Source organism: Hemicordylus capensis, chromosome 4, assembly GCF_027244095.1.
Source record: "Hemicordylus capensis ecotype Gifberg chromosome 4, rHemCap1.1.pri, whole genome shotgun sequence".
Classification (NCBI taxonomy): domain Eukaryota; kingdom Metazoa; phylum Chordata; class Lepidosauria; order Squamata; family Cordylidae; genus Hemicordylus; species Hemicordylus capensis.
Window position 1 is genome coordinate 269,380,148 of NC_069660.1, and position 17,892 is coordinate 269,398,039.

The 17,892-nt window shown below is 45.7% G+C and overlaps 1 long non-coding RNA gene across 1 annotated transcript in view; it reads left to right on the top strand.

Annotated features, from left to right (window-relative positions):
• LOC128325391 (uncharacterized) overlaps positions 1-13,212 on the top strand; it is a 40,429-nt gene extending 27,217 nt beyond the window's left edge. Inside the window, exons 2-3 of the long non-coding RNA XR_008307419.1 lie at positions 8,364-8,511; positions 12,710-13,212. This is a non-coding gene — a long non-coding RNA (uncharacterized LOC128325391). The remainder of the gene's footprint in view (positions 1-8,363; positions 8,512-12,709) is intronic.
• The last annotated feature ends 4,680 nt before the right edge of the window (positions 13,213-17,892 follow it).

A 17,892-nucleotide genomic window follows, 5' to 3' on the forward strand; every position in this document is an offset into this window, starting at 1 on the left:
TCACGACATGTTCAAGTTGCACCTATGAATAATAAGCTTTATGTCTTTCCTGGAGGCTTTTGAGACTGAGCAACCCCCTCCGTTTCTTTCATGGATCAGCAGGCTGGACAAATAATTGCTTCAGGTCCTTCCTGCAAAGACATTAAGCAAGCTTTCAGTTCTTAGATAGGTTGTTGCTGTGGAGTTAATACTCGGATTTGTTTGTTTATCTTATCTTTTACTGAGAAAGATGATAAATAATATAAACACAAGTACATGACACAGAAATGAGATATTTCCTACACCAATTGTCATGTTTGATTGTGATTACAAGAATTCTAAAGAACACCCTCATGTTGTTTTTTTAAAGGATATTTCTAGTGCACGTGGACAAAACCTTGACCAAAGCAACAGTGACATTGCTAGAATATTCAGGTAACAGATTGCTATTGGAGGAAATGCCTGCATTTATTGCAGTTGTAGCCTAAGATTTTCTTCCTCTGGAGGAAGGAAGCCTTTGTGTACAACTCATGACTTGTTGTTTGGCCTTGGATTTCTGTCTTGATTTTTGAAGCTCATGTCGGAGATCAGTGTACTGTGTACACCGCCCAGGGCCTCGCAGACACCATTTGCGCATGCACAGTGGCCATTTTGCTTTTAGCAGCCACTTAAAAAAAAAAATTAAAAATGGCTGCTGCACATGCGCAAATGGTCTCTGCGAGGCCCAGGGCCATGCCAGGCCTCACAGCAGCCATTTGTGCATGCTCCAAAATGTCCACCATGATGATCTAGTGAGGCCCAAATGTGCCAAAAAAGAGGGTCCAGATGGGCTGTGGCAGTGATTTGAGAGGCCGGTGGGGGGAGGGGAACCCTCGTGGAACCCCCCTCACCTGCGGCCCACAAGAAGCCCCCCTGAAGGGCCTGAAGGTAATTTTTAAAGAATTTTTTTTTAAAGTCACGAACTTGCGCAGGGGTTTGGTTCAGGTCCAGACGGAACCGGGGGGGGGGGTTCAGTTTGACCCTGAACCCCCAAACCACTGGACCAAACCGTCGGAACGCCAGACCCCCAAACCTGTTTGCACATATCTAACATACAGCTGCTTTCCCACTCCTGATCACAGGCTCCTGAGGCTGCTTTTCATTCAATAAAAAAATCAGAGCAGCTTCCCATGTGTGTGCTATATAGCTTGCCTTTCAGTCTAGTACCTCACTGAGCAACCTTGGCCAAGTCACCTCTCTCATAGGGCTGTGTGAAGACAAAATGAGAAGACTCATGTAACTGCACTGAAGTCCTTTGAAGCACGTTAGGGAGTGCAAATGTGCAAGATCAAAACAAAACAAAACTTCAGGTATTGGCAAAGTTTTGTGAGTTCTGAGCAGAAAAAAATTATTTGAGCTTGGACAAGCTCTCCTTAAAAGAGGGATGGCTTTTTAGAGCCCTGAGAATACTTCTGAGCTCAGAAAGGTCAGAAATGTTCACTGCCTTGTCCCTGTCAACCTGCCAATCAGCTCCCTCCTTTCTTTACTGGTCTTGGCAACAGTGAGGTTAGTGGGAGAAGCAGCAATTATGGCACCATATAGGGAGGAGAGAGGCCTCTTTCCTCTTCCTTCCCAAAGTGTACCAGGAGGAAAGTGGTTGGTTAGAAGGGTCCCCCCCCCACACACTGCTCTATTGGGGTATTCCCAAGGTCTACTGCCATGTAGATTCCACATCTCATGGGCCATCACCCCTTAAAAGCTCTGGTGCTTTTTAGAACATTAACCACCAAACAACAATAATGGAGCAACATTTTTCTCCTGGCACACTCTGGATAAAGGGGGTAAATACCTTGCCTTCTCCCCATATGACTCTGCTCCTGCTGTTTCTCCAGCTGTGCCACCCCTGCTGGTAAGGAAAGAGTAGGAGGGCCTGGAAGGGAGCAGTTGGAGATCTTCTGCCAGCCAGTTCATATTGTCTTGGCAATATTGTCTTGATCTCTTCCTGCCTTTTGGGGGAAGAATTTGGATCAATGTTAGGCTCCTCTGAAACACATTCTTTAGGATTCATTCATAGGAACATAGGAAGCTGCCATATACCAATTCAGACCACTGGTCAATCTAGTTCAGTACTGTCTACACAAACTAGAAGCAGCTTCTCCAAGATTACAATCAGGAGTCTCTCTCAGCCCTATCTTGCAGATGCCATGCCAGGGAGGGAACTTGAAAGCTTCTGCATGCAGATGCTCTTCCCTAAGTGGCCCCATCCCCTAAGGGGAATATCATACAGTGGTCATATGTCGTCTCCCATTCAAATGCAAACCAGGGTGGATACTGCTTAGCAATTGGGACAAGTCATTCTTCCTATCACAAGACCAGTTCTCCTCCTCAACATCTATCTATCCCTATTTAAAATAAAGAAATAGGGATAGGTGGCCTGACTGTGATGCAAGTCATCACAGTGACCAGGCCTGTTTTTATTATGTCATTACCATTATTATATCAGTAGCATAGAAATAAAGAGAAACTGAATCTTACACTTAGTCCAGGCCATTACCCACTGGAAGACCTACTATATTCACATTGGATGTTTCAGATGCTATTACATCTGCTATAATAGTATGATAGAGTTCAGAAGATACATAGCATTTCCTTGCATAACAAAATGAAGAAAAGGATGTGAATTTTGGAGACATCTGGGGAAGGTTGGAAATAATTTTTTAACAGTTATCTCAAAGGGGAGGCAAAGTAAACAGTGAGCCGGGTCTCATGATCCATGAGACCTGGTTTTGCAGGGTGAGCGGGGAGAGTGGGCTAAGCGGAGAGGGAGCCCTCTCCTCTCATGAGCGGAGATCCCTCACGAGTGGAGAGGGAGCCATGGGTGGCCGGAACGGCAGCCCACACGATTGCCTGCACTGTGATGAAGCTGGTGGGGGCTGGGAGGAGTGGGGGCCACGCAGCCCCCATAAGCCCCAGTATGCCCTGCACAAGTGCACAGGGCATACTGGGGAGACCCCCAGAGCCGTGAGGCAGCTTTTCGCCTCCCCTCCGGGGGTCTACTCGCAAGTAGCCACTGCGTGGGGACGTGCCGCAACTACTCATGATCAGATAGCCCATGTTTGCAGAGCGCTCGCTCTGCAAACCAGGGCTATGGGAAGGGCTACAGGAGCGGGTTACCTGCTCAAGAACCACCAGGCTCGCAGCCGAGCCCGGTGGTTCTCACAATTAGCAAAAATGGGGCTAGGCTTTCCTAGCCCCATTTTTGCTAATCGTGAGAATAGCCCCAGTATCTACCTAACATCAAAGAGTGTTTCAATGTTTAACTGGGGTGAAGAACAGTGATTTATTATGAGCCTCTGTAAATCAGAATAGATTGGTCCATGTGTAACAGAGGGATGAAGAACATTTGAGATTGCTTACATTTGAGATTTCTTAAGTTGCCAAGTAGTTTTACTTTGACTTTTACTAAATGTCATTGCCTGAAATCAAGTCTTCGACATATCCATTTGTGACCAAGTAAATGTGGTTAAGGCCACAGCCTAAATACTAAATGAAGCTATTCTCACAATCACTGGAAAGTGGGCTAAGGGAGCTTAATCCGCTTTCCAGGGATCATGGGAAGGTGGCTAGCCCGCCTAACTACCCCTCCCCTAAGATGAGGCTAACGGAGCGAGCACTCTGTTAACTATTAACACCGTGTTGCCACGGCGTGTGGTGACACATGAGCAGACCCCTGACTGGGAGCCTACAAGCAGCCTCCCAGGCTTGGGGGTCTCTCCAGAATGCCCCGCGCACTTGCGCGGGGGATCCTGGAACTTCCGGGGGGGATGCGGCCCCTGATCCCCGCTGTCCCTGCTGGTTCTGTGACAGAGCTGGCAGTTGTGTGGGTGGCCATTCTGGCCCCCCAGCTACGAATGGCTGCTCGTCTGTGGGGAGAGCGGGCTGAGCCCATTCTCCCTGAAGTTGGCCCCAAAGCTCTTCTCACTGATCATGAGAAGAGCTTCAATATTAGCACTGAATATGTGCACACACATTAGGGTAGAAGTACAGCAGACTCCTTCAACAGGAGATGGAAGATGGTTGAAGGCTGAAACTTCCCCTAGAGAAGTTTAGGGGTGGGAATCAGACCACAGCTCAGTGGAAGCGCATCTGCTTTGCACACAGAAGGTTTCAGGTTCAGTTCCTGGTATTTCCAGGTAGGACTTGGATAAGATCCTTCTCTGAAACTCTGGAGAGAAAGGGAGAAAAACATCCCTTTCCAGAAACTCTGGAAAGTCCGGGTAGACAATATAGAGCTAGATGAACCAATGTTCTAACTCAGTATAACACAAATACTATGGCTGCATTTAGACATAACGGATAACCAAAGTTGAACATGGCTGAGGTTGTAACTCCATTGTGCCCAGAAACACAAAACTGTGGTTACAGGCCAAAAGCGAGCTCTACTTTGCCTCGCCAAACTCCAATTTTGAACCTTCAGTTATCTCTAAGGTTTGCTGCTGAGACTTGAGGTTTTGTCACTAAAATGTTATGCCCAACTCTCTCACACAGATTTTCAAACTGCAATCATAGAGGCAGTGGTGCAGACCCACCGAAGATGTGGCTTTTTCATGCTTTCGGTGCTTCTCACAGGCAGCCTCTAGGAAAACCAGCCGCTCCTTCTCCTATAAGCTATGTAGGTATGGAGCTGCGAGCAGTCAATGATTGGGAATTACACTTCTATGGGCACAGCATGGCACAGCCATATTCCCAGTAGACTGATCCTCTCATGAGAGGCCTAGTCCACTTTGGCAGCAAGCTGCCAGACAGTGGATTTTGAATGGGTCTGCATTGATTGCTTTGCTGGGGTAATCCCCTGCAACATCTTCCCTAGTTTTGGTGGGAAAGACACACACCCTCGTATCCTTCACACTCTCCCATCTGCGTATCCCATATTAGCATATCCCCTCCCCTCCTGTAATGAAAACAGAAGCCAACCCCAAAACTATAAGAAAATCCATGCTCGTGTGCTGCTTCCAAGGTGAGGGGCTACTTGAGGGTTAGCAGTGGTGTCATCACTGGCAGACAAAGTGCTGGCATTGCAGGGCATTAAAAGTAGGGATGCGCACAGAACCGACGGTTCCGCCATTACAGTATCTAACTGTAAGAGCGGGGGAGAGTGCACTTACACCTCCCGCCCCTTTCCCCCCACCGGCATCCATTTTTTTCAAAGTCCATTGGGGCAGCAGTGTACCTCTCTGCTGCCCCGTTGCCCGAATATGACCGGAAGTCTCTGCAGGTCCCCCAGAAGCCTGCAGGAGAGAGAAGAGGAGGGACAACATCTGCTCCTAGGCAGACCCCAGGGTGAAGGTGCCTGCCTGTTTGCTTCTCCGTCTGCCTCCCTGTTTGTTATCTGCCCCCCCAGGACTGGCTGCTGTGCTGAGGTGAGCCTTTGCAGGACTGGGGCCCAGGGGCTGCGACTTGGCAGTTTCCTGGATTTCATCTGCCTAGAGCTGCCTGCTCAGGGCTATATAAGGTGCTGCCAGTGGCAGCGGGCCCACCACTGGCGAGGTCACCACTGAAGGGGTGACACCAAAGGGTAGCACCCCTTTGGGAGAGCCCATTCGGGGGACAGCGAGGGCAAGGGCCAGGTTTCCTGGCCCAAGTACCCACACGTGTGTGTGTGGCGGGGGGGGTTAATAGTTTGACTTGTGTTTTTACTTGAGACCTGGGTGAGATTCTTTTATAATGTGTCTGGGTTCGGCTGGAGATGAGGAAACAGGGGTCATATCCACTGGTTATGGGGTAGCAATTCCAGTGGTGGTGGGGAACAGAAGAAGTAATGTTGGCAGGTCAGTGGGTCATTACAGGGGAAGTGGGATCAGAAATCTAATAGCTGTTCCCCCTTCTGGCTGCCTTGTCAGCTCTTTGACCTAGGGGAGCAGGGCCAACCACCCTTGGAACCTCACCTTGCTCCTTTGTAATGCCAGGTCAGTCCAGAACAAATCAGAAACCATTCGTGATTTCATTCTGGATTCAGGAGCGGACCTGGTTTGTATTACGGAAAGCTGGTCGAGGGAGGCCGGTGGCCCAGTTTGGTTCCAGCTTCTTCCTTCCAGGTACTCTGTTGAGGAGTGGGTGAGAGACCACAGGCAGGGAGGTGGAGTGGCTGTGGTCTATAAGAACAACATCTCCCTTACCAGGATCCCTGTTGAGGTGTCCAACCATATTGAATGTGTGTATCTAAGTTTGGGGACCAGGGATAGATTGGGACTTCTGCTGGTGTACCGATCGACCCACTGCTCAATAGAGTCCCTAACTGAGCTGACGGTCTTGGTCTCGGGCTTGGTGTTTGAGTCCCCCAGGCTTGTGGTGCTGGGGGACTTCAATGTTTATTTTGGGAGCAATTTGTCCAGGTGACTCAGGAATTCATAGTGACCATGGCGACTGTGGGCCTATCCCAAGTGGTCTCAGGACCAACTCATATTGCCACACTGGCAATTGCCACACTGGCAAGATTTGGTCTTTCACTCTGATCAGGGTGGTATTCCGTGGGTGGGGACTCCTGAGATTTCCCCATTGTCATGGACGGACCACCATCTGGTTAAGGTTGGACTCACAATCACTTCCCACCTTCACAGGGCTGAAGGGCCTATTAGGATGGTCCACCCAAGAAGATTATTCAATCTAATAGGATTCCAAGAAGCCTTGGAGGGGTTTAATGTTGGCTCTGCCAGCGATCCTGTTGATGCTCTGGTGGAGAACTGGAACACCAAACACATCAGGGCAGTAGACACAATTGCTCCTAAGCGTCCTCTCTGACCGGCTTTGAAACTGGCCTCTTGGTATACGGAAGAACTAGATGACTGAAGCGCAAGTGGAGAAAGACTCGACTCGAAACTGACAGATTGCAACAGAATACATTTGAAGATCTATGCTCAGGCAAGACGTGTGGCAAAGAGAATCTTTTCTGCCTGTATTGCATCTGCAAGTTCACATCCGGCGGAGTTGTTCAAGGTTGTGAGAGGGCTACTGTGTGCCCCTCCTCCTTTGAATCAGAATCTGGAACCATCGATTACCCACTATGACATGTTTAATGAATTCTTTGTGAGGGAAATCTCTCGTATTTGGGTCGAATAGACTCAGTCTCCGCAATTACTTCAGTGTCTGATGTGGAGGTGTCCAGCAACTCCTCTTGTGGGGTGAGGTTGGATCAGTTCCAGTTTGTGACTCCTGAGGACGTGGACAAGCTGCTTGGAGTGGTGCAGCCTACTACCTGTTCTCTTGATCCTTGCCCGACATGGCTTATAATAACTAGCAGGGGGGTTGTTGAAGAAGGCCTGGTAGAGATCATAAATGCTTCTCTGACGGAGGGAAGGATGCCTCCTTGTTTTAAGGAGGCATTTATTAGACTACTTCTAAAGAAGTGTGCGTTGGATCCCTCAGAGTTTGGTAACTACAGGCCTGTCTCCAACCTTCCATGGTTGGGCAAGCTAATTGAGAGGGTCGTGGCCTCCCAGCTCCAGACAGTCTTGGAGGAAACTGATTATCTTGACCCATTTCAAACTGGCTTTCGGGCTGGCTATGGGGTGGACTCCCTTGGTGGGCCTAATGGATGATCTCCAATTGAGAATTGACAGAGGAAGTGTGACTCTGTTAGTCCTTTTGGACCTCTCAGCGGCTTTAGATACTATCAACCATAGTATCCTTCTGGAGCGTCTGAGAAGGTTGGGAGTGGGGGGCACTGCTTTTGCGGTTGTTCCGCTCCTACCTTTCAGGCAGGTTCCAGATGGTGTCCCATGGAGACTGTTGTTCTTCGAAATCTGAACTTTCATATGGCGTCCCTCAGGGCTCTATATTGTCTCCGATGTTGTTTAATATCTACATGAAACCACTGGGAGTGATCATCAGGAGATTTGGTGCAGAATGCGGAAGCCAGGTTGGTCTCCGGGTCATCTCGGAGAGACCTTATTACTCCTGTATTGAAAGAGCTACATTAGTTGCTGATAAGTTTCCGGGCAAAACACAAGGTGCTGGTTATAACCTATAAAGCCCTAAATGACTTGGGCCCTGGGTATTTAAGAGAACATCTTCTTCATCATGAACCCCACCGCCTATTGAGATCATCAGGAGAGGTCTGTCTGCAGTTGCCACCAGCTCGTCTGGTGGTTACTCGGGATTGGGCCTTCTCAGTTGGTGCCCTGATGCTTTGGAACGCACTCCCTGCTGAAATAAGAGCTTCCCCATCTCTGACAATTAAAAAAAAAAATCTTTAAAGACACATTTGTTCGCCCAGGCTTTTAATTAAATACCATTTTAACTTCGTTTTAAAATATTGTTTTAAGCTTTTAAATTGTTGTAATGTTTTAACTTTTTGTTGTCATTTATCTGTTTTAACGAACATATTAACTTTTCTGTTTTTGTTGTAGACCTCCCAGAGACATAAGTTTGGGGCGGTATTAAAATATGTTTAAAAAAACACACAAATATCCGGACAACAGGGCAGCAGGGAGGTACACTGCCGCCATGAAGGGCTTTGAAAGAAATGGACACCGGCAGGGGGAAAGCAGCCGGGGGGTAAGTGCACCCTCCCTTACTCTTAAACAGCACCCCCGCCATCTTCGAGCCTCCCCTGTGCGGTTCTGTGCACATTCCTAATTGAAAGGGGTTTAAATGTCCTTTTCCTGCCAAGGGTGGGTGGAGCACTCTGAAAATGCACAATCATGCTCAGCATGCCCCCTTTGAGATCATGGCCAATTGTGGCCGCCCTGATGACGTGGTGATACTTTGCCCACAGTCTGGCCATGGCGGTGTCTTGGATCGGCCTTGGAAGTAGAGTAACAGGGAGTGGTTTCCCTCTCCTGCAACTGGCGTTCAAAACCTTGGCCACGTTTGGCTCCAGTTAACCATTACATCTGAATGCAACCTATTTAAATTTTAGGAATGTGGCAAGCCTCACTCAGCAGATTTTTCTGAGATCACTACTTCAGTCCCTTTTCAAATATCCCCCTTTTCACCACTACCCCGCACTGAACTGACAGTTCCATTGGGTTATTCATCAGAACCCTACAATCTCTTTCTTTCTTTGCCAGTGCCAAAACTGTCTCCACAGTTGCTGTTCTCCACGTTCCTGCTTTCCAACCCAGAGTACTGTCATGCACTGAGCAGGGAGTTGGACTAGTCTATAAGATCTCTTCCAGCTCTAAAATTTTATGATTCTATCCTTAGACCAGGCTTTTCTGTATGAATAGGCACGGCTTGATTTCAGTGTACACTTAATTAATGTATCCAAAAGAAATGTTGCTTGATGATAATATGGTTTGAAATTGATCACAGTTAGAACAAACCACAGTTCTCTGAGTCTGAATATAATGGGGAACTATGATTATTCAAAATCAAAAGCAGAGGGTGATGGTGATCTCCTTGCATGTTTAAAAGAGCAGCAGTGTGAGCACCCAAGCTTGTGTAGGCTTGTTCTTGTCATAACAATGATTTGTCATTACATCTCAACTGGACCAATACAAAACCTTTCTCTTTAGTATTTGATCTGTGATGGCCCAGTCGTACATGCACATTATCACTTGATGCCACCGTTGTCAAGGAATGAATGTGCATGCCATGATGTGAATCAATCCTCATTCTGGACAACCTGGTGTTCAAAGACATTTTGCATACACTGAAATTGGAAAGTTAAAATTGCCGGAGTTGCTTGCACCATAGCTGGCTGACGCAATGCTGCATTCGTTCAACAAACAAAGATGCACATGTCCAAGCAGGCCACATTGCTGAGTGGGGGCTCAAAGTTGCCCAGTCTCTTGGCCTGCTTGCGCAAGCATCGTGCTTGCACATCAAGGATAGTGGGTAGCTTTGCGTTATTCCCTGCAACATATATGGTCAGAGGAAAGGGTTTTACTGCAGGTGGTACAGGTGCCCCCTGTTGCACCAGCACAACACTAAGCTGGAATGCCAGCTCCCAACTTAGCGGAACTAGCTAGACCAACATCCTTGCATACTGCAGTGCTAGTCTGGATGTCCACCAGTCAAACTTGGATTTCACACTTAATCGCACCATTAGGTACTATTCAGCTGTCTAAGTGTGGGTATTACAATGGTTATAAGGACAAATGGCTTAAAGCTACTATAAACTGCTGGTGTGGAGGCATTCATAGCTCATTTGGATCCTTTGGATTGCTCTTACCAGTGGAAAGACCTGCCACCTGCCAGTCAACCTTGCCTGGCTTCCTAGAGTGTGCGTGTGTGAAATATACACAACATGAATGAATTAACTAAGCATATGTCAAGGTCAGGAAATGAAGAGGATGATGGTCTCTGGCAAATGAGCTCCACAAGAGCACTTTAGTATGTGTGGTTTGCTAAAGTGCTTATTTAGTCTTACTAAGCTAGGAAATAACTTTGCCTGCTATAATCAGAAGTCCCAAGCTGTGCAGTACCTTTTGTTATAAAAGCTAGCCTGTACATGGGAAAAATGAGACAATATCAAGTACAAGATGGCCTCACTATTTTACATTTCCAAGTAGAGGGTGAGTGTTTCGAACTGGACATATTCGGCTGTAAAAACAAAACAAAGAAAGGCACGGGATTCTGTCAGCCTAATCTCATTATGTCTGTAGCCATTACAGTCAAAATGAGTTTCCTTTGCCTTAGTTTGGGTTGGATTCAAAAGCAGCTCTCAGAGGAAAAGGGTCATTACATTAAGGTAGTGAGTTACTAAATTGAGCTTCCTATTATCCTGGGGTATGCATGTTCATGTTTTCTTAAACCATAATAGATGAGATGAATAATCCAGGTATTGTTCAGTGGCTAAAGTTATACAAGTTATACGTTTCCTTCAAATGAGTGAAATATAGATAGCTAATGAAAGGAAATGTACAGCATTTGAACTAAACTGAAAACAGTCTAGAATTCTGAATAATATATACCCAAATCTTATAGTTCCTGGGAGAATTCCTTGTGGTTTAAGAATACCTCTAAATAAAGGAATAGTTATAAATGTTCCTCTTTTTTGGCAGTGCGACGCAAACACAGGTTAGGAATTTTACACACGTGGTCCTGTTTAGGCACACACAATTGTCTACGTGGTTAAGCATTTTATTATCTAGAGCCTTTTGTCTGTAGGTTTTGGCTCCTTGCCGCTAAATGGTTTAGAGAAAGAACTGGAAATCTCAGAACCGGTATATATTAATTCTAAAGTTCTACAACTGTGACAACATAAAAATAAACTCCCTCTTTCTTTCCAAAGAGATAGGGAAGGTAATTCAGCTTATCTATATATGTAGACACACACACACACACACACAAACACTTTGACATATATATCCTGCTCTCTTCCAAGAAGCCCAGAGTGATGTACATGGTCATGTTTATCCTCAAAACAACCCTTTGAGGTAGGCTAGGCTGAGAGATAAGTGACTGGCCCAGAGTCATCCCGTGCATTTCATAAATGAACTCAGGTCTCTCTGGTCCTAGTCCAACATTCTAACCACTATAAAATGCTGACCCTCAATTAATTAATCTATCCCATGTGGGACCATAAGAGTGATAACTTGCATTCACAAGAGGTACTTATGCACTTTTAGTGTTCTACATCTGTACAATGATATACTAACTCACATTAGGCATGTTCAGATGGTAGTATTTTGCACTTTCAGATACACCATGCCGTCCAATAACTAATTAGTGTGGGGAAAACTATGACATTAAGTGAGGAGAGCCTGGCCATGGTGCTCCTTTATGGCTGAAATAGTGATTGGCACCTTATAATATGCACATCTCTGAAGCCACATCTGTTCACATGAAAAGGAAAGAAGTTGCCCATCAGATCATTCAGCCATTTTTATAGATCTTACCATGTGCACTAAAAATAGACATTACATTGCATGCCATATTAGTCATATTCACAAGTTCTCAAAAGACATCTACACTATTTTTCGCTTGTCAAAATAGCAACACTTGTGAAAATAGTTATCAGTCAATCTAGCATTAAGTTATTGGCACTGTTACCATTAATATTTCTTGAGCAATAACCACAAGAAGGAGGAAGAAGAAAAAATAATCATAGCAAGAAGAAGAAATAATCTCAACTGGACTCAGGTCATCGGTTGACCTATGACTCGGCAAGGGTATATGAGCAGAGAGTTCTCTGACTTGCACATGCTTCTGGAATAGTGTGCAATAACGCTCCTAGGGTGGGGAGATGAAGAAATACATTGGATAGAGAGATGGCAGCCGTAATCCGCTTGGCTAAAGTGATCAGGAGACCTTGTTCCCTAAGGAAGAGGGATGAAGGATATGAATAGGCGTTAAGTGGATCAGTCATGTTTAGTACGTTTAATTTAAATTCGGAGAGCCTGGTGGACATCCAGGGAATGCCAGATTGTTTTTTTCAGGATGGGATGGTGAAGGGGATAAGGAGGAAGGGACTACGTCCTGGGGCCAGTGGAAGGTGGTGTTGACCTGAGGGATAAGGGCTGGATTGAGTTGGAGTACGACAACGTCCTGTTGAAAAATGCAAGATCTTGTCTGCCTGACAAGGCACTGAACTCTCTGCGGGAATTGGTATTTGCAACCATGAAGAGGACCTTGAACAAAAGGAGCTGAAGGGGAACAGAGCGGAGGGGTTCCAATGAAGCCTGAGTTACCTAACAGCAGCTTGTGATTTATGTGTACATACTCCTGACAAATAAGTCTGTGAGTCTAGTGATGCATTGCCAGAAAATGGCCAGAAAATTGTTGTGATGTAAGTCTGTTCTTGCAGGTGAAGTCTCTGGTATGGAAAGATGCAGATTGGATCAGATTCTCCACTTCTACACCAGAGGACCCAAAGGTAGCCTCCCAGGTTTCCCACATACTGGAGAAGGGCTTGTATTTTGGCCCAGGAGGACTTCAACCTGATGAGTCTCCCCATGCAGACAGTTTCTTATCCAAAACCTAAACTGTTGCTGGAATATGAGAACGTTGTGGGCCCAGAAAGTCAGAATGCTGGACCTTGCTTGCATCAGAGACAGTCCAGGAGAAGGCCTTAAACCCAGCATGGTGGCTTTGTCTCACTGGAGAACCTTGCATGCGGTGGCAACCTCAATACTAACTTTATGACCTTTCTATTAGGCATGGCTTGTGGAGAAAAAGTATCCCTGAATTTCATATCACTCTCTTTTCTTATGTGAATATTAAGAACAACAATGACAATTGATATTTATTTACCATTTTTCAACATAGAAAAATAATAAATAAATAAGTTGGCTCCCTGTCCCCAAAGGGCTCAGTGGGTTCCATCTCTGGTTCTTCAGAATGGTGAGCAGGGGCGTAGCGAGGTTGGAGGGGGCCCAGAGACAAGATTTTAAAATGGGCCCCTCGCTGATACACACACACAAACACACTTTACAATAGATTGTGCACTCACACTCACATCCCCATTATGAATACGGTGAATATCTAGTTCACATTGAATCTAGTTTTTTTACTCTCTGCTCCTGCCAGTCTCTAAGAGACTCAACATAATTCATAGGGGTTGCAACATGGGTGGGTGGGGAGTCATGTGATGTGCCTCTAGGGGGCCCCTTGAGGCAGTGGGGCCCCAAGACGACTGCCTCCCCTTGCCTAATGGTAGTTACGCCCCTGATGGTGAGCATTCTGCAGATAGACCTCCACATGAAACTATGGAGAACCACCTTCCACTGACTGTCTCAAAGTGTTACATTTTGGCCCACTTAGTGGACCGGGTCTCACGATCAGTGAGACCCAGTTTCTACAGGTGAGCGGGAAGAGCGGGCTAAGCTCTTAGAAAAAGGCGCGCCACGGCTACTCACGATCGTCAAAAGCAGGTTTGCTGAAGCGCTCGCTCCGCAAACCTGCTTTTTACCAGGGGTTCTCGAGCAGGTTACCTGCTCAAGAACCACCGGGCTCGGCTGCGAGCCCGGTGGTTCTTACGGCCAACAAAAACCGGGCTAGCCTCTGCTAGCCCGATTTTTGTTGATCGTGAGAATCGCCCCAGTATCTAAATATAAACCATGTAAAAACTGACCTTCAGAGCGTCTCTCTCAGTACTTCTTATTTACTACAGTTATATCCATCCTTTTCTTCCATCATGGTAATCAAGGTGAGATATATAGGGGTCCCAGGCAGTCTCCCATCCAGGCATTGATCAGACCCAGATCTGCTTAGCTTGTTGCAGCATGTGCCTTCACATCATGCCTTCTAAGTACGACTGTATTAAGCCATACTTTTTGCAACTTAATAAAGGTAAAGTGTGCCATCGGGTCGGTGTTGACTCCTAGCGACCACAGAGCCCTGTGGTTGTCTTTGGTAGAATACAGGAGGGGTTTACCATTGCCTTCTCCCGCCCAGTATGAGATGATGCCTTTCAATATCTTCCTATATCGCTGCTACCCAATATAGGTGTTTCCCATAGTCTGGGATACATACCAGTGGGGATTCGAACTGGCAACCTCTGGCTTGCTAGTCAGCCTCTGACTTGCTAGTCATTTCCCGCTGCACCATTAGGTGGCTGCTGTGCAACTTAATACAAACGTTGAAAATTAGGGGGTGCTTCATGTAATGTTCTGCCCTGGACATTCTCATCTTATCTTATCTTATCTTGGCCAAGCAATACCCTATGGCCCATTCCCCATCCCTACCTGACTGTGCTGATCTTGCCCTTGTCTCCTGTAGCCTGGAGTGGCCAAGGCTAACCCAAGAGTGAAGATTAACTCAGCTTCACAATTGTGTGACCTTGAAACACAGCTGGCAGGGGAATGAAAAAATAGGAAGCAGGGAAAGCTTAAGTGGAAAGCTTACTTGTCCACTCCAGATTTTATGCTCCCAGACCCAACTTCCACAGGAGAAGCACAAGCCAAGCTTTGACGACATGAAATTGAGTTATAAGACCTAGTTCCACTAAGAAGCAGCGCTTAGCAGATTTAAGACCAGACATGGCACATGCCCTTTGCGTTAATTAGTGTCTTAAATGTTGGTGCTACTAATCATGTGGTGCACACTTGCTGCTCTTTTCGTGAATAAGCTCATTCGCCTGTTTCTGTAGTCAATGTCATTAATAAGCCCAGGAATGTCTTTAAAACAGGAAGCTTCTTATGAACTTACTTATCCTTAGCAAAAACAGATTGGTAGCCAAAAAAGAAGGGAAACGTCCAGCTCTCCATTCTTCCAGGACATCAGCATTAAATATTAAACAGGCAAGCCAAGACATGCTGCATAAGCAGAAAAACACTAAAAATGTAGGCTGGCATTTCCTTTCTTTGCTATATAGTAAAATTATGGAATACTTTATTCAAGGGGGGAGTAATAGAAGTAGAAGCATAATAACGGCTGTTAGAGTTCATGGGAATCCACCACAGAGTCTGAGCCAAAGACGCTCTGAATAGACTTGCCAGGTGGCTGTAGTATTATTACTGGACTACAAACTGGAATGGGTCAAATAAATGGCCAAAACCAGAGTTGGACAGTGGCCTGCAGGCTGTATCCAGCCCTCTCTGTCATAGTTTTCCATACACCTATTCAGATATTATATTGTATGTGTATATAGGTATCTATACATATATTTTTGTGCGAAATGACTGTACAAGTTTGCTTTGAAAATGAACCTTGGTACAGTTCCCCTCCAACTCTATGGCACTTTACCTTTACAGTTCCCCTTAAATACAGGGTACAGATAGCAAATGGATTGTTTGTACATGTGTTGAACATGATGTGCGGATAACTGAATGTGCATACAGATCTGTACATGCACACACTATACACAGATAGTGGATGGAATATGTGAAATAAGGTTTGTGGCTCACACAGTCCCATGCTTTTGCTGCATGACAAATCAGACACAGAAGTCAATCTTCCTACTGGAAAACTGTGGTGTGAGGAAGAGGATCATAGCGTCACCACTTCTAAAGGTGTGGGGTGAGGAACAACATACTGGCTTTGCCACTTCATAAACACTCTGGGAGGCTTTCAAGCCAAAATCTTTAAGTAAGAGCAAAGTCTTGGCAGACTTAATCTGACTTGCAGGCATTTCAACATCTTCCCTGGGCATTTGCAGGCAATTGCAGGCATTTCAACATCTTCCCTGGGGTCGGGTAATCTGGCTAAAAGCCTGACATTTGTCAGAATCTTCCCAAAGGTCATTAAGGGCTCTTTCCCAAGGGGTACAGAAATACCAGTAAAACCAGTAAATATAAAAATAGCAATATTCTAAAATAGAGTAAGGAAAAAGTGAAATGACCCAGGCCACAAAGGGTTCATCACTGAATTCCTAAAGAAATGATAACGAGACAGTTAGGGTCTAGCTGGGACAATCCCAGGGGCGTATCTAGGGTGGGGCAGGCAGGGCACGTGCCACTCGAAGGGGGAGCCATTTCTTAAAATTTTTTTTTAAAGGCTGCCAAAAACAAAATGGCTGCCGCGCATGCTCAAATGGCCTCTGTGAGGCCCTAGGCGATACCAGGCCTCACAGAGGCCATTTGAGCATGAGTGGTGGCCATTTTGTTTTCAGCTGCCATTTTTTAAAAAAGAAAATATTTTTAAAAATGTCCACTGCACATGCTTAAATGGTCCCTGTGAGGCCCTAGAGTCCAGCAGGGGGGAGGGGGAACCTTTGCAGACCCCACCCACAGCCTTTAGGAAGCCCCCCAAAGGGGCTACAGGTAATTTTTTTAAAAAAAAATAATATAATATAAGTCACTGTACACATATTCAGATATGTGACTTGTATGTGACCTTCAGACTTGTATTTTTCTGCTGATATTATGGTAAAGTTATCTGAAAGATAGGTGTCAGATGTTTGGACAGGGGGAGCAATTTCAATGCTTGCCCTAGGCGCGATTTTCCCTAGATACGCCTCTGGACAATCCCTTCTCCAGAATGACAGAAATATGGTACCTTTTTGAGTTGAAGGAAGGAGGAGCTGGAGCCCCTCAAATGATTGAGAAAGAGGGGCTCCAGCTGCTTGAGGGTTGCTTGGTGGGGCTTCTGGTGTTGAGTTACTGCTTTCTGTTTGCTGTGGCAGAGTTAGAAAAGGGTGTGATATTACATTACCTTTTGGGTTGGGAAATACAAGGTATTTGTATTTGTAAGGTATAATGCTTATTTTATTTATTTCTACATTTATACCCTGCTCTTCTTCCAAGAAGCCCATGGTTATGTTTCTCCTTGCAACAACTCTGTGAGGAAGGTTTGGCTGAGAGAAGTGACTAGCACAGCGTCATCTAGTGGGTTTCATGGCTGAATGGGGATTTGAATAAGTTTTCCCGGGCTTGGAGGCTGAAGAACTGGGCCAATTTGAGGTGATGAGGGACTGGCTTGAAAAACTAAAAATTAACAAATATGGTGATCCAGTTACCGTAGTATACTTGGACTTCCAAAAAGCTTTTGACAAAGTTCCCCACCAAAGGCCCTTGAGTAAACCTAGCAGTCATGGGATAAAGGGACAGGTTCATGCATGGATCAGTAACTAGTTGAAGGAGAGGAATCTGAGAGTAGGAATAAATGCAGTTTTCACAATGGAGAGAAGATGTTGGGTCCTCAAGGATCTGTACTGGGACCAGTGCTCTTTAACTTGTTCATAAATGATCTAAAAGTTGGGGTATGCAGTGAGGTGACCTAGTTTGTAGATGACACTAAACTATTTAGGGTAATGAAATCCAAAATAGATTGTGAGAAGCTCAAAAGGATTTCTCCAAACTGGAGGAGTGGGCAACAAAATGTCAAATGTGGTTCAGTGTAAGCAAGTGTAAAGTGATAAATATTGGGGCAAAAAACCCCAACTTCACATATACACTGATGGTATCTGAGCTGTCAGTGATTGAGTAGGAGAAAGATCTTCACCTGTTGATTGTGTGCTTTCCAGAGGCATCGGATTGGCCACTGTGAGAAACAGGATGCCGGACCTGATAGGCCTTGGGCCTGATCCAGCAGGGCTGTTTCTATGTTCTT